General features: G+C 33.6%; 1 protein-coding gene and 1 long non-coding RNA gene across 4 annotated transcripts in view; both read right to left on the reverse strand.

Moving 5' to 3' along the window:
- Positions 1–18,166, reverse strand: part of AGMO (alkylglycerol monooxygenase) — a 196,009-nt gene that overhangs the window by 156,435 nt on the left and 21,408 nt on the right. The gene's annotated exons all lie outside the window — the stretch shown is intronic.
- On the reverse strand, positions 1,897–7,576 carry LOC306668491. Its single transcript, XR_013765878.1, has 3 exons — positions 7,463–7,576; positions 5,137–7,048; positions 1,897–2,420 (listed from the first exon to the last, which is right to left on the reverse strand). It is a non-coding gene; the product is annotated as an uncharacterized lncRNA (long non-coding RNA).

Below are 18,166 nucleotides of genomic sequence, written 5' to 3' on the forward strand. Positions count from 1 at the left end.
CATACAGGGAACAAAGAGGAGTATGCTAGGCTGTACCACAGGGTGGAGTCAGTGAAACCTAGTCAGTTGTATGGAAGAAGAGAATGAGCACAGTTCTTTCAACAGACAATCTGCAAGAAAACAGAACTTATCATTAGAAGAGTTTTAATAAATAAAGCAATTGCAGGGTGTTTGACTCTGTTTCCTCCGTATTAAAATACTAAGCTGTAAAAAATGTTGACATCATGGAGACAATGAAAAATTTCAACATTGAATGGATGGTAGATGATATTGAGCAGTTACTTTTAGCCATTTTGTAGATTGGATGGGTGGATATGTAACAGAAAATTAAGAAGCTTATTTATAGATATTATAGCAAACTATCAAATCTATGCATCAATAAAATGTCTGAGTTTTCCTTCACACTACATTTGCAAGTATGGATGTGTGAATAAAGAAGTAGACTAGAGAGAGGGATGGCTATTTGGGTGGGTGATTATTTCTAAGCCCTTGTGTTTGTCATTATTAAAAGTTCACCATAATAAAACGTAAAATGGAAATAAAGAAATTTTGAAGCAAAAAACAGAGATAATTAATTACCCACTGATTATCTTAAGAGTAACACCACAGGAAATTTTCAGAAGGAAAATTATACCAGAGGAGAACAAAATAATGCAAAAAGAAAGTAAGTCTCTTAAAATGCAAGTAAGTGGCTACATGAAAATGAAAATTAATTGTTTGACATAATAGTAATTGTCTTGTGGGGTTGAAATACATGTGGAATTAAAATACTTGGCAAAAAATTGTGCAAAATTTGGAGGAATTAATGCAGCTATTGTGTGATCTTTGCATTTTCGGGGAAATAGTAAAAGCATTTATATCCAGCTGTAATCAATCAAGAATCCATGTTGCCAACTGTAGGATAAATTCCTCTTTTCTTTGGAAAATTAGAAATCATAGTGGGTTGCTTATTTATTTATTTTTGTAAACAATGAGACTATTGAAATGCATTTGTTTGGGGCAACTGTTCCTTCTAATAAAAATTTTCTTTCATCTTCGTAACATGGTCTATGAGGAAGTGTGTGATAAACACATGTAGAAAAACAAAAACAAAAACAAAAAACAAAAGGAACAGATAAGAATATGGTAATAAGATTTAAATCAACTCAGTTGGAGAAAGGAAGAGATATAAGAGATGCCAAAGAAAGATCACTAACAATAATGCATAAATGATGTGCAGCAGCAGATTTTTGTCAATTCTTCACCATCACCCTTGTTAGGTTTGAAATAGTATTTGGCCTCTCTCTCTCTCTCTCTCTCTTTTTTTTTTAATTATAGAAAAATAAAAATGAATTACATTTTTGTTATCTTTCTGTTTCCTTAAGTCATGTATGTAATAAAGTATGGAAATTTAATATACCTTAATGCATTTCGCTTTTCTCTTAAAGGAAAAAAAACCCTTAAAATATACTATTCATGTAAACATAATTTGTCCTAGATAACTTAGCTTCTTTTAAAAACATTTTGAATAATAAAAGGAAACATAGTCAAAAATGCTAAAAATCAACACAAAAACATTACTTATAGAAATTTCAGAAGCTCTGCATGTAATTATCATTTACAATTGTATAGCTCTTAAAAGTCTTAAAACTCTGGCATAATTCACCTCACCTGAGATTTACAGGGACCCAGACCCAATCAGATGAAAGGGACTAGTATTATTGTTTTCAGTGTTTACATGAAAAAAGTGGAATGCTGGAAGATTAAGTTATTTGCCTGTGAGAAAATAGATACTATTATGAGAATGAATATAAGCAGCATCGTATGATCCAAAAACATACATGTAGAGCAGTGGAAAAGAATAAAAATTCCAGAAAGAAACCTAACAATATATGGCCAAAGAATGTTGAACAGAAGCAAAAAGAATATATGCAGAGGCAAGATTAGTCTCTTCAATGAGCAGTGCTGGGAAAATTGGATATGTATATGAGAAAGAATAAAATTGGGCCATTATTTTATTTTACATTTGAAAATAAATTTTAAGTGGATTAAACACTTAAACATAAGACCAGACACCCAAAAACTCCCTGATTAAAAACCGAAAAACTCGCTAACTTCGACCTTAGCAAGGCTTTTTGGGAAATGAATCTAAACACTCAGGTAACAATAGCAAAAAGAAGCAAATGGGACAATACCAAACTAGCTTCACCACATCAAACAATTAACAAAATGAAAAGACAACATATGGGAAAAAACATATCTAATAAGAGGGTAATATCCAAAATATATAATGCACTCATGTATATAAGCTATTCAGTAGCAAAAATCTTGAATAGAAATATTTTCAAAGATATACAAATGGCTAAAAGGCATTATGACAAAGTGCACATCACTAATCATCAGGAAAATACACATCAAAACCACATGAGCAAGCAGCCCGGCTGCCTCCAGCAGGAAGCGCCTTTCTAGACTAGCTTCTCAGAGCAGACCGCCCAGTGAGAGCCTATCTACACAGAGCCAGCCACAAGTCCCCGAGCCAGCGGAGACATCCGACCCGCAAGCAGCCTCTGGGACCAGGGCAGGGCAGTCAGAGACCTCTCCAAGCAGCCCTGCCCCCTCCGGCCACAAGCTTTTTACACAGGGTGATCCAAGATGGCGGATATATTAAAAATATAGTGCACCATGATCAGGTGGGTTTTATCCCAGGAATGCAAGGTTGGTTCAACATCCAGAAATCAATAAATGTCATTCACCATAACAACAGACTAAAAGTTAAGAATCACATGATTATTTCAATAGATGCAAAAAAAGCATTTGATACAATACAGCATCCCTTCATGCTCAAAACACTAGAAAAAATTGGGGTACTGGGAACATTCCTTAACATTGTAAAAGTGATCTACACTAAGCCCATGGCCAATATCATTCTAAATGGTGAAAAAGTGAAAGCATTCCCCCTAAAAACTGGAAAAAGGCAGGGATGCCCTCTTTCACCACTTCTATTCAACATCGTTCTTGAGACTCTAGCCAGAACAATTAGACAAACCAAAGAAATTAAAGGGATACGAATTGGAAAAGAAGAACTCAAACTATCCCTGTTCACTGATGACATGATAATATATTTAGAGGAACCTGGAAATTCCACCAGAAAACTCTTAGAACTCATAAGTGAATTCAGTAAAGTAGCAGGTTATAAGATCAATGCTCATAAATCCAATGCATTTTTATACATAAGTGATGAATCTTCAGAAAGAGAAATTAGGAAAACTACCCCATTCACAATAGAATAAAAAAAAATAAAATACTTAAGAATCAATCTCACAAAAGAGGTGAAAGACCTCTACAATGAGAACTACAGAACACTAAAGAAAGAAATTAATGAAAACTTTAGAAGATGGAAAGATCTCCCATGTTCTTGGATAGGCAGAATTAATATTGTCAAAATGGCCATACTATACCTAAAGTGCTATACAGATTCAATGCAATTCCAATTAAAATCACAATGATGTACCTTACAGAAATAGAGCAAGCAATTATGAAATTCATTTGGAAAAATAAAAATCCCAGAATAGCTAAAGCAATCCTCAGTAGAAAGAGCAAAGCAGCAGGTTATCACAATACCAGATCTTCAACTCTACTACAAAGCAATAGTAACAAAAACGGCATGGTATTGGTACCAAAATAGAAAGGTAGATCAATGGTACAGAAGAGAGGACATGGACACAAACCCAAATAAATACAATTTTCTCATACTAGACAAAGGGGCCAAAAATATGCAATGGAGAAAAGATAGTCTCTTCAACAAATGGTGCTGGGAAAACTGGAAGACCATATGCAACAGAATGAAATTGAACCCCTATCTCTCACCCTGCACAAAACTCAACTCAAAATGGATCAAGGACCTCGGAATCAGACCAGAGACCCTGCATCTTATAGAAGAAAAAGTAGGTCCAAACCTTCAACTTGTTGGCTTAGGATCAGACTTCCTTAAGAGGACTCCCATAGCACAAGAAATAAAAGCAAGAATCAACAACTGGGATAGATTCAAACTAAAAAGCTTTCTTTCAGCAAAGGAAACTATCAGTAATGTGAAGAGAGAGCCTACAGAGTGGAAGAATATCTTTGCCACTCATACTTCAGATAGAGCACTAATTTCCAGAATCTATAAAGAACTCAAAAAACTCTACACCAAGAATACAAATAATCCAATCAACAAATGGGCTAAGGAAATGAACAGACACTTCACAGGAGAAGATGTACAAGCAATCAACAGATATATGAAAAAATGTTCAACATCTCTAGTAATAGGAGAGATGCAAATCAAAACCACCCTAAGATTCCATCTCACCCCAATAAGAATGGCGATTATCTAGAAGACAAGCAACAACAGGTGTTGGCGAGGATGTGGGGAAAAAGTTACGCTCATACATTGCTGGTGGGACTGCAAATTAGTGCAGCCACTCTGGAAAGCAGTATGGAGATTCCTCAGAAAGCTTGGAATGGAACCACCATTTGACACAGCTATTCCACTCCTTGGCCTATACCCAAAGGACTTAAAATCAGCATACTACAGAGATACAGCCACATCAATGTTCATAGCTGCTCAGTTCACCATAGCCAGATTGTGGAACCAACCTAGATGCCCTTCAGTTGATGTTGGAGAAAGGAACTGTGGCATGTATATACAATGGAATATTACTCTGCCATGAAGAATGATAAAATGATGGCATTTTGCAGACAAATGGATGAAATTTGAGAATATCATGCTAAGTGAGATAAGCCAATCTCAAAAAACTAAAGGACGAATGATGTCGCTGATAAGCGGATGAGGACATATAATGGGGGGTATGAGGGGTTAGCATTAGGGTTAGGGATAAGGAGGGTGGTAAGAATGGAGGAAGGAAGGACTGTATAGAGGGAAAAGAGGTGTGGGAAGGGTGGGGAGGAAGAGGAAAAAAATAACAGAATTAATCAAACATCTTTACCCTATGTAAATTTATGATTACACAAATGATATGCCTTGACTCCATGTACAAATAGAGAAACAACATGTATCCCACTTGTTTAAATAATAAAAAAATTAAAAAAAATAAAAAAATAAAGTTAAAGAAGGTAAAAAAAAAAAAAAAAAAAAAAGCACATGAGCTGTCACCAAACACTAGTTGGGATGGTGTTGGGATGGGTATTATCAAAATGGCCATAGATAATTATTGGTAAGAGAATGGAGAAAAAGAAATTGTGACACACTTGATAGGAATGCCTTTGTGAAAACAGTATGGAGGTTTCTCGAGTACAAGTAGAGTTATCTACCTAAGACTCAGCAATCCCTCTTAAAATCAGTACCTGAAAGAAAGATATGTAATCCTGTTTATTGTAACATTACTCACAATAACTAAGATTTGGAAACAACCTAAGTGCCCATTTATAAATGAATGTTTAAAAAATTGTGATAGGCAGTTGTCCCTCTATCTATGGGAGATTGGTTCCAGGACCCCTGTGAATACCAAGATGCTCCAGTGTTCAAGTCCTTATATAAAATGCCCTGGTATTTATATATAATGTATGCACATCCTCTCATACACTTAAAACCATCTCTGGATTACTTAAAATACCTAATATAGTATAAATGTACTCAAAGAGTGTTATACTACATTGTTTATAGAATAATAACAACAAAAAAAGTCTGGGCATGTTTAACATAGACACAATATTTCCTAATATAATTTCTATTCACCCCCTTATAAAAAGGAGATCCTGCTATTTGCAATGACATGGATGAGATTAACTTTAGGTAAATTAAGTCAGATAAGGAAAGAAAAATGCTCCATACTCTCACTTACATATGGAAACTAAATGAGCCAAATAGTAGAATGGCGGTTGCCAGAGGTGGAAGAGGAAAATGGGGAGATGTTGGTCAAAGGGTACGAACTGAAGGTAATTTCTAGAGACCCTTATTCCATATTTTCCTTGCTTTGCCCCTTCCATGCTATATTCTGAACCATTTCTTTTGATCTACTCTAGAGAAATTTTCTCTTCTGCTTTATATGATCTTATCAAATCTAAGTACTCGTTTTTTAGATTTAATTTTGATATTTTTCATTTCTAGAACTTCTATTTCTTTCACAAATCTGAAACGTCACTTAAAATTGTTTCTTAATCTATTTACATGCAAGATTTTCTTTTCTTTCATTAAACATATTGAACACTGTTCCTGTGTTTGATGCTTTTGAAATTCAGATGAGTTTCATTTGTCTGTTGTTTTTACTGCTCATCACACATAGTTGCTTAATTCCCTGTGTACCTGATTTTCTTTGATGTGTGTTGGTCATTGCAGTTGAAAAAATGATTGAAACGCAGATGAGCATCCCTATTTTTTCAGAGATATTTTGTAAGGTCCACGGAGCCACACTTCAAACCACATTCATGCCTTGAAATGTTTTGAATAAACCTGGCACTGTGCATCTTGGCTATGATTATCTGTTTAGGCTAGTGTTTGATTTACAAACTCTCAGAGACTGGATTTATTTCTGTTTTTCTTTGTTTCCTGCATCTCCTCAACATTAAGAAAATTTCCCTACATTCTGGTAGGAGTGTGCATGAGAGGATTCTCTCATATTCGACCCTTAACTTTTGAGATCTCAATAAAGTCCCAATTCTGGACCGACCCTCAGTTTTTATTTTCACCACCCACCGTCTCCAAGACAATGAAAATCACCCCTGATTTTCATAACTGTCTCTGAAGGACTGTCAGATTGCACATGATTAAGGTGATTGGAGTGTGACCTTAATTTTTTTCCCTCAGTATCTTCAAGATTTGACCAGGTGATTCCTCACTCTTTTGACATTTCTCTGAAGCTACTAAGACAGTTTCATATTTCAACCAGCAGTTTTATTTACCAACAGAGGGGAGGTCTGACCCTATAACTTGGTCTTCCATTCCTAAAGCAAGACTGTCTGCAGTATTTGACAGGGTGGACCATTCCCTTCTTCCTGTCACATATTCTTTACTTCCTTCAGAGTTCTGAACTACCACTCTCCTGTGATTTTTTTTTTAATGTTGCTTCCTAATCTAATACGGAAAACCGCGGCTTCTTAGCCCGGCTGCTCCAATCGGCTCCCCAGTTGCTTCTTGCTCTTATGGCCTGACTATCGGGATGAAAGACACACACGTACACTTCAGAAGTTCATGAAGGAGCTTCCCGTTTATTCAGATAACACACCCTCAATATATCAGCAGTCTTATGCATAAGCAATTGTAACCAGATATGTCCATCCAATCCTGTTAAAGGTCAAGCGATCACTGGCTCAAGCATACATGTAAAGTATATCTGTCCATGCGCTAGGCGGCTGGACTGATTATCATGCAGCCAATTGTAAACGCTTCCTGCCTCTCTCCAGGCATAATCAGGTCGCCGTTTGCTCTCTGCCAGTCGCCATCTTTAGGTGCACATGGCAACCCTGGGCCCGGGCTTTTGCCCACCACAATCTAATTTTCTGGTTTCTTGTAGTACACCTTCCAAATTGGGACAACACTGGGACAAGATTTGGAGTGTCTTTTCTGTCATTCCTTGGGATCTCAATCTCTCCACAGTTTTTTTTTTTTTTTATCTCCATCAACGTGAGTGAGGTGCACAGGCTAAGCTTGTTCCCCACATGCCAGTCTGAGGTCCAACTTCCTCCTGGACACTTCCACTTGGAGATGGAGGTTAATAGATCTTTGTACTTCACATGTCCAAAATGACCTTGGCAATTCATGGCTCACTAACTACTCAACTTGCTCCTTCTGACTTTCCTAGTTTTTCTTTTTGTTGTTAAGAAAGTTTCAAGGTTGGGTTTGATATCAGCAAGGTAAAGCACCTTAATCAATTAGCACTATCATTGTATGTGTTCTGGAATAATTCCCACCTACTTGTTCTATATGTGAGTAATCACAATTAGAATAACTACTATGAATATATGTTACATCTGCTAACAGTCACTGAACATATATTTTATTTAACTGAACAACACTTGGAGAAGTATATCTGTGCCCATTTTGCAAATAAAATAAAATTGAGGCTGGGATATGTAATTTATTCAAGCTAACAGTAATTTATAAAAGAGAAACTCAGTATTTGAAATCATGTCTATCTAACATTAAAATTCTATTCTAATCCTCCATGTGAAACTTCCTCTCTGAAATCAAGGGCATCTAAAAACCTAGAAAGCAAATGAATACCTTAAAGAGTATATGAGTAAGTGAAAATGAATTTATATTGTAATTAAAATAATTGTCCTATAAATAACTACTTAATTAAGGGAGGGAGGAAAACAAGTAGCTCTAGTGGTGTATTTTGCACAAATAACTGAATTATCCCTTCTTCTCAGCATCTCTTCCTTTGGAGAGACAAAGGAAGGTGAAGTGTGGAGACTTTTCTGGGGATAGATCAACTTTGGGGCAGGTTCTCACTACCCTCTCCTTCCCTATCTCTGCACTAATATACAATTGAAAGGAGAGAAGCAACATACTGGTAGGATTGGGAAGCCACAAATAAGTCACTCCTTATGCACTGATAGCCTCCTCTTTCTGCAGTTTCTCTGCTCTTTTCTTCCCCTGTTCATTAACCACTAAAGTTAAACCCTAGAGAAGTAGCTCTTCCATCAAATGCATTTACAAAGGATGGAAAGTAAGTGCAGTGACTTTTAGTCCTTCTTTTAATGTGAGGAATCAATTTCTGTCTCCTTATGCTCCTGATACTACTACAATGTTTCACCATCGCCTAACTCTCCAGTGAATTTCCACTGACAACTTTCTCTTTATTAAAGGCTTCCTACTGATTTTGCTTTGAATTTACTTCCTATTAAATGAGTAAGTTATCATACTTTTACTTTGAACATAATTTTTCTCCCCAGAACTGCATGAACTTTAGGAAAATACTAAACCAAATGTCTGCTCTCTTCTCCCTAATTCAGTTGTATGTTGGAGCTCAGCCAAAGAAGTGTCAACTTCAAATCCCAAAGCCCTTTCAAATCCCCAGAATTAGGATGTTCTTTGTTGTCATTCCCATAGATGTATGTTTTGGCTTCTTAGAAGCATGTAAGGCATGGTAACCATGTACAGCATAAAACAATATTTCACTCTAATATGCATATTCCAAAATGCATATCAGAATGAGGACTGTCTCTGTCTCCAAGTAGAACATTCTTTGTAGAACTCTGGTAGCCCTCTCACATAGAAAGACTGTTTTTCTCGTTTTTCATTTTAAGATATTATTCATATTAGTTCCTAAGAGAATTAAGAAATAAAATGCTAAAAAGTGACACTGTTTTGAAGGACTTATAAGCAATGGAGTCATTGTGTTATTTTTATTCAGTAGTTTCCTGAGTTGCTTTAGCCTGTAATGTGTGGGACGACATGAGGAATAAGCACAAGCACAGTGAAGAGTAAGGACAGTGGAGGTTATGAGAGGCTTGCAAGGCATTATTGACAGGCTGATCAAAGAATAGAAAATTCCAGATTAATAGGAAGAAGAAGCTCAGGACATCTGTTATATGAAATGGTGACTATAATTAATAATAATGTATTTTGAAAATCACTTAAAGAGTAGATTTTTTAAGTGTCCTTGCTACAAAAATAATGTGAAGTAATTCATATGTCCATTAGACAATTGAACCCTTCTGTGTATACATATCCCAAAATATCTTATTCTGCAAAATAAATATATACAATTTTATGTCGAGTAAAACATAAAATCTAAAATAATAAAGTAACTAGGAGAAGACCAAACACCATAATTTTTAAAATGGTAACAATAAGTATTGCATGATCTAAAAACCAAAGAGGAAAAAGGAGGAGAAAAAAGAGAGGAAGGGGAGAAGGAGGAGAAGGAGACAACAAGAAATTCCAGGTACGGATTAAGTAAAGATATTTTTTAAAGTTATTTCCATTTTATTGTAAAAATAAATTCATTGAAAATAACCATTCATATATTAAAGATGGTACACCAAGATATATCATTTATAAGCCTTTACTTGATTTAATTCAGTTTCTGATCTTTTTAAAATTGGTTTTACACATATAAGAATTTTTAATTAACTGCTAAATGGTTGAAAAAAATGAAAAAGAAACTTCCTGTGAAAAGAATCAGTCATTTTGAAAATCTTATAAAGTCAGATTACACCTGATAGTTATGTGTTTACTATTTACAACTTCCTCTCTAAAGTGCAATACTCTTGCCTTTTGAAATGTAACCTTATACATCTGCTGAGCACACATCTGGACATGTTGCCCCACTCATCATTTCCTTCTGTATATCCAGAGACTGTCAGTTATTTCAAAGGAGATTCAGCCCATGGGAGAACTGAGTTACATCCTTTTTTTCTTTCTTTCTTTCTTTTTTTTTTTCCTTTCTTTCTTTTCTGTTCAGGTTTTATAAACTCTTTTTTACCTTTTCCCCAGGATATCAGTAAGTATAAAAACAAGCAGTCTGAATTCCTTCTAGCTCTGGAGAAAGAAGGATGGCAGGGTGAGGGGCATGTGCTTCAAAAACATTGACTTGTACAGGATGAAGAGTAAAAGTCCTCCTATGAGAAAATAGACACTGACTGTCTACAGTTTTAAAACAAGCCTTTTTAATATTTTTGCAAGGTAAATACAAGTTAAATACGGGAAGCTGATACCTGAAACCACAAAAGAAAGTATACTTTAAAGATAAAAGTGTTAAAATTTTCATAATGTCAAAATTTTCAACTTATTCATAAAATATAATGATTTTAAATGTGTATGCACCTAAAATCATAGGCTGAAAATATATAAAGTCAAACTTGACAGAATCATAAATTTTTTAAGGTAATAATCAGTGTAAGACTTTAGCACAACTCTCAATAACTGTAAAAGGACAACAAAAGATAAAAATAGTATAATTAAGAAACTATTGGTGTGTAGGTGTTTGTACATGCGCAATTTTTATATTTTATTAAGACACAGGAAAAATAAAGCATAAGGAAGCACTCAACATATATAATGATTTACTACGTTAAACCATAATAAAGCTTATTAGGGACGAGGAATGTAGCAATGTTTGATGTTTATATACTTTTGATTATTTTATGTACCTACTTCTCAAAATAAAAAATTGAGAAATAAAAACTATTGAACCAAAGAAAATTAATTTAACTACAGTATCAAATTGTTGCAATAACTAGACAAAGAATTCATGTAACTTTTAAACAGTTGTGACTAAATATGTAGTGAGATATACCATAACAGAAAAACAAAACTGAAAAGAAAAGTTGAACTTCTATTAATAAACTTTCTACTGCATATATTATTTTGAAAAATTTGTGAACTATGATATCACAAATAATTGAATAGACCAATATTATCAAAAATTAGTATTTTCAGTATTATAGAACAGAAATACAAATAAGAAAAAAGCAAAATGCTAAAATATTAACTTGAATTTGAAATATCAATTCTAAAATTATATATACATATACATGTGCATGTACATGTACACTTATTCTGACTCTGTCTACTACTAGTGACAAAAAAATGCTGGCAAATGGTTGTAGAGGAATAATAAATTTTTAAAAACTCATTTTGCAAAACCAGTCCAATAATCGATTCCAACATTTTTCAAGAATGGAGGTTAAAAGTATTATATATGAAACTTTTGATGGAAATCAGACAGAGGTACAGACAAGACACACAGATGCACATGCCAAAATATAGATTATTTACAAAAAACTGCTAATTTTTGACAGCTCATTGAATTATCAATGATTTGTAGGAAATTTATATTTTCTAGAGGCTATTGAATCAGTTTGAATATGCAACTTCTTTTCTAAAAATTTGTCTTTTATTTCACACACAGATAATATATAATTATATATGACATGGTTTAATATATTATAATCATATGATTATATAATATAATCATATATTATAATATTAAATATAAGGCAAACTGTGTTATGGGCATCCTTATTTGAAGCACCTAATATCACTTAGGAATTTCTCTTGCCAAAAATATTTTACCTGAATCTAATCTATTTAGTCTAGGTAACATAGAGTTTTCTAAGCATTCAGAAAACAGAGGGCAATACTGGGAGGGAATAGTAAGAGAATTCTAGAATGTGAATTGTTTTATAACTGTCCTGACCTCTTTAGAACTAAATGGCATAAAATAGTAGAATGATATCATCAACTTAAAGGACACAAAATGACTGAAGAAATAAGTAAATAAAACGTGTGGGTAATCATTGATGTGATCCAATTAAAAATTTCATAAAAGATAATCTTGGCTAAATTTAAGGAATTAAAAGTATGGATTGGGAGCATTAGATGATAAAACAGACTTATTGTTCAATTTCTTAAGTGTAAGTTTGTTTTTTTTTTTTTTTAAGAAAAGTGTTATTATGTGGAGATACATCATGCAGCACTTGATGGTCTACTTTTATTTCAATGTGCATAAAAATCATCCAAATATGCAGAAACACATAAACACACAAAATTATCTATCATATTTAAATGTTACTGTTAATTCATCTTCCAAAGAGCTAATGTGTTGTTTTATCTGTAAATAATGTGCAATCTGTGATTCATATTACTCAATTTGGCGTACACATTAAAATAATTAGAGAACCTAAAATGATTAACAATGGCAAAAAAATACCTAAACCTAGATCCTACGTCAGAGATTCTAAGTGGTTGTTTATAGCCCAAGCATCAGTATTTCTAAAAGCTTCCAAAGTGATGCTAATGTACAGCTATTGCTCAGGACAATCAACCAGAAGCTGGGGTCAGGGCTTGAGAGGACTCTGATGTAAATTCCATACTGCTTGGTTGAACAGGAAGTGAGCACTGATTTATCCATCCTAATGCACTTAATCTTTAATTTTCAAAGGGTTTTTTGACATCTTAACCAAATCATTACATTTAAATTTTGTTTCCTGCCAAAATATTTGGTAAGTTATATGTCAATTTATATATTATGTAAAAGATTTAAATGTGCTGCATTTAATGAAAATTTTTAATTCTACTGAGAGTCTAGAAAAATGCAAAGCACTTAGGTTTGGAGATCAAAGACCTCAGATCAACAAATCTAAATTCTGGCAAGTCAACTCTTAAGAGTTGGGTGTTACTCAACACCATTTCTTCTTTAGTTAAAAGTTATGTGACAGAAAATGTCACATTGTTTTTCAAATTAGAGATGAAAATGTATACAAAGTACTTAAAATACCTATATAGAATTTAGTAAATGTTAGTAAATGCCTCATATTATTTCATAAAGTGGCAAGTTTTAATGCCTAACAGGACAGGAGGGTTTGGTACTTGTTTGGCCTCAATATAGTTACAGATAGTTCATTTTACTATATTTGATTCCGGTGAAAATGAAAAATCGGTAGTTCCTCAGGATTTGAAAAATGGCAAGAGATCTTGTCACCAGTACACAAGCTCCTTATGTTTAAAATTTAGTGAGATAGTGAAATTCAGAGTTTCCCCTTCACCTTCAGCTTTTGCCAAAACTCATCAACATGAGATCCTTAAGTTCTTTTGTGTTGAAGCTTTTAGGTTTATGCACACTGAAATATGCCCTGAGAGTCACTAAAACATGTTGGATACTTAAGATCTAAGTTGCACGTATGGCCCTTCCCAGGAGTTCCTGTTCTGCTGTTTTCTACGTTTGACCATCCTCATTTGTCTTTATTCTCATAAAATATTCATCAATCTCTTTTCTTCACATTAATAACTATATCTACCCCTTTTCATTTCTCACTTTTTCTTGTGATACTTATTTAGTCAAATTTAAACTTGAGTAACTTAAGTGCCTATACTGCCATTATCTAGCTTATTTTTTTTAACAATATATTATTTTGATTCATTGTAAACAAATGGGGTACAACTTTTTTCTCTGGTTGTAAGTGAAGTAGAGTCACACCATTTATGTAATCATACATGTACATAGGGTAATGATGTTTGTCTCATTCTGTTATTTTTCCTTTCTCCTACCCCTCCCACCCCTCTTTTTCCTCTATACCATCCATCCTTCCTAGTTTATTTTAAATTATGATCGCACATGTGTTCTTTCTTGTGAATATTTTAATATTTGTTTTACAGATAGTGCTGTAAATATGATTCACATGTCACTGCCTCCAATCACAAATCCTCCACCTAACCTCATGTACATTCTTCTGTGTTTTATACTACCTACACATTTCGTTTTGTGCTTCACATGCAGTGCACTTTGTCCTTTCACTTAGTTCCTAAGCAGTGTTACCACCATCGTGGAGCCCACCAAATCCTGCATAATGACTTTTTTCCCACTGTATTAGTATATTTCTAAAGAAAAAAGATCACTACTAATGAAACTTAACACTGATGAAATACGATTTCTTGTTGATTTAACTACCACCTGCATGTCTGGTGTATTTTTCTGGGCTCGTCTGCACTGTTTGTTTAACTCACAGGATAAGCACTGCTCATGGAGGACGTGTCTTCTTCAATGCTTTAAACAGCCCCAAAGCACAAAGCTGGCATTGAACATTAGTTTTAAAAGATGATGTAGCACAAGCTACATATTGTGATCGATACAGTTGCAGGACTTTTGCATTTTGATTTGTGAATGTGGAGAGGAAAAAACTATATGCACACTCTACCAATGCCTGTGACACAAAATTACATTTTGGAAGACATTTTAAGAAGCATAAGACTTTAATTTATTAAAAAAAAAAAAAAGGATGAAATCAAATTACCTATTAGTGTAAGAAGAAAGAACAAATCTGTTTTAGTAATTTTTTTCCAAGTCATTTTCTTGGTTCTGGAAAACAGATTTTAATGTCTAAACTGGAAAAGGATTTTTGTGACAGGCTAATAATTAAGCTGAAAAGGCAACAAAAAAAAATTAAAAATGCAGATAAATGTACAAATTCTAATGGGCTTTGTTTCAAAATCTTTCAATATTTTAAAATAGCCAAATAAAAACATTGAATAATTTAAAATAATGGAACATGAACAAATTTGAACTACCCAAAAATTTCAAATTATATACTATTCACTTGAAGAAAAGTAAAAATTTTTAAATAAAAGTACATTGTAATTTTATTTATCATAGCGGACAACTGTTTATCTAAGAAAAGACTGTTATTATCATGTCATGAAGTGCAAGCCTAAAACACACGCTGAGTCATCTCTGTTGTCTGTATATATCTGTGGTTTGACCTAAAATGCTCATTTTTTCTCTGCATGCATCTTATTGAAGACAGAGATGATCTCATTAAATTTTATGTATGATTTGCTTTATATAATCTGAGTTCTCTAGTTGTATGTTACTGACACATGTCCATATACCCAATGATAAAATTATATAGTACATCTGTACAAGATCCTTTATAGAGTACAATTATTATCTCCAATTAACAATGAGAAAAACTGCATAAAGATAAACTTAACCATGCATGTCAGTAAGATAATCTTTTAAACTACTATCAACTATCACTCATAGAAAACATGGTATTTTATGTTTTATTTTACTATGTATAATTCATTATTTAAACAGAAGTCAGGAAGCCATACCCAATACTTATTTTCCACTTATTATATGTCAAAATCTGCCTTATTTTGTCCATTTAATTCACTTAGCCTACACAATAATCCTTTGGAGCTTATACTATTGTTATTTGTCTCTCAGGAATAAGAAAACACAAAGACAAGACATATCTTGATCAACATGACACCATTAGGAAGTCATACAGCTGTGATTGATAAACAGGCAATTTGCCTCCAGGATTCATTCTCTTATTCTGCATGTACAGAGGCTTTTGCTAAGGGATGAGTTTCGAAGCATCTTCCACTTTCTACATTTTGCCCACTTGTGCTTTTTTTCTGCATCTTTTATAGACATGGAATAAGAAAATAAGTTATTCCTATTTTTTATATGAACTTCGTTAGGTAAATTCACAAAGCACTTTCCCTATTTCTACATTCGGAATAAAACAATCAGAATCCCAAGAAACATATTACAAAATGAAGTTAACGTGAGTCTTGTTTAGGTTTGAACAAAGAGATTAGGAAATTAAGCAAACTTAAAAAATAAAAAAAATTTTTAATGAATAACTGGAAATTTTTTATATTTAATTTATAGTTTGGACAAACATGGATATCTTCCAGTATTTACAAAGTTTTAGGAAAAATAGCAAGAAAATATATAGCACTTTAATAAACACTAAAAATGAAAGGATTATTACTCTAAATCACAAATGAGGGTAGAAAGCTTCAGAAAGACTAATTCAATTCGACTGGGAGCTAAGAGTCTCCGATCATGCTGTCTCCTCCCGCCCCCCCCCCCCGCCCTACTAAATAAAGCCTCTTCCTGGGGTCAAGGAAACAGCTCTCCATATGATCATGGATAAAGAACAATACTGTTTCCTCAGTCAGGTAGGTGGTTGTTATGAGGTGAATGGTATCTTCTAAGAATGCATGTGTTGAAGTCAAACTCCAGTGTAGTTGGGCATAGAGTCTCTGAGGTAACTAAGTTAAAATAAGGTCATTAGAGTAGGTCCTACCAGTATGACCAGTATCCTTATATAGAGAGAGATACCAAGACAGAGACATACTGAGAAAGCTCACAAGAAGACACAGGGGAACAATGACAATCTGTAAGCCAAATAGAGATGCCTCTAAAGAAACCAGCTATCTTAATCTGAAATTTCCAGTCTCCACAAACCAATCTCAGCTTAAATGTCCTCCTGTGGAAGGAAAGAAAGCTACTCTTGTGAAGCTGGAGTGAAGCCAAAAGGTCAAACTCTTAGGGATGATAAACTGCATGAAGACATCAGTGAGTCCTCCATACAGTTCATCTTTCTTCTTCCTGGTCCTAAATAATTTACTTTGTTCAGAAATTGATTACAATAGATAAGAGATTCACTCCCCTCTTTCTTTTACAACCCATATCTTTGGTCACACTAAAGGTGACTCAAAACAAGCATTAAAAGTTATTAGCTTTGTGGTATATTGCTCAACTATTTGATCCCTTTTCCTTCTGTATGAAAGGGGTCTAATAAAACTGATAAATCAATCCCTTGCTCCGTAATCAATGTCTCCTTCCAAACACATAGCACTATATACTCATTGGGTCAAGCCAAATTTTGAGGCAGTTGTAATTTTTTTTTTTTTTTTACAACCTGTATTCTAAATGTTAGCAACCCCTTCTGGTATTACCTTCAAAATATATCCAGAATCTGACCAATTTCTACCAAGTCTGTGGTTAGCACCATAATCTAAGATAAAGACTTTAAGTTGAAGTATGAACTTTAAAAAAAAAATCTGAATGTTATTAACACAATTACAGTTTTAAGAAAATAAATTTCCAGGTTGTTAACTCATTATATATATATATGTTTTATATATAATAATATATATATGTGTGTGTTTTATATATATAATACATATATGTTCTAAATATTACTTATCAAAAAATCTGTGTATACAGTATTATTCTTTCACTTTACAAAAGGTACATGTAGCCATATATCCTAGTATAGTGCATTAATCTGTAATATGAAAACCTCTCAGGTACCAATAAAAGAGATATGACTAAATATTGATTTGCAAGCTCTGTCCCTCACCCTGTACAAAAAATGACTCAAAATACAATACAAGCTAAATATAAGACCAGAAATTTTCCAATTGTCAGAAGAAAAACTAGGGAACATGCTTCAACATACAAGTACAGATAAAGACTTCCTGAATAAGACCCCTATAGCTCAGGAATTAAGACCAAGGACCAATAAATGGGATGGCAGCAAATTAAAAAACTTTGGCATACAGAAGGTAATAATTGACAGAGTTAAGAGACAACTTATGGAATAGGAGGAAATCTTAGCCAGCTACGCTTCTGACAGAGAATTAATATCTATAACATAATATAAAATAAAAACCTCAAACAACCTTAAAACACACACACACAAACACACAAACAACAAAACAAACAAAAACTCCAATCAATAAATGGGCAAATGAACTGAATAAACATTTCTCAAAAGAAATACAAATGGCAAAAAAATTTATGAAGAAACATTCACCATCTTTAGCCATCAAAGAAATGCACACAAAACTACACTGAGAGTCCACTCACTCCATTTATAATGACAATTATCAACAACACAAATAACAGTAAATGCTGATGAGGATGAAGGAGAAAAGGAA

Source organism: Sciurus vulgaris, assembly GCF_902686455.1.
Source record: "Sciurus vulgaris genome assembly, chromosome: 8".
Lineage (NCBI taxonomy): Eukaryota > Metazoa > Chordata > Mammalia > Rodentia > Sciuridae > Sciurus > Sciurus vulgaris.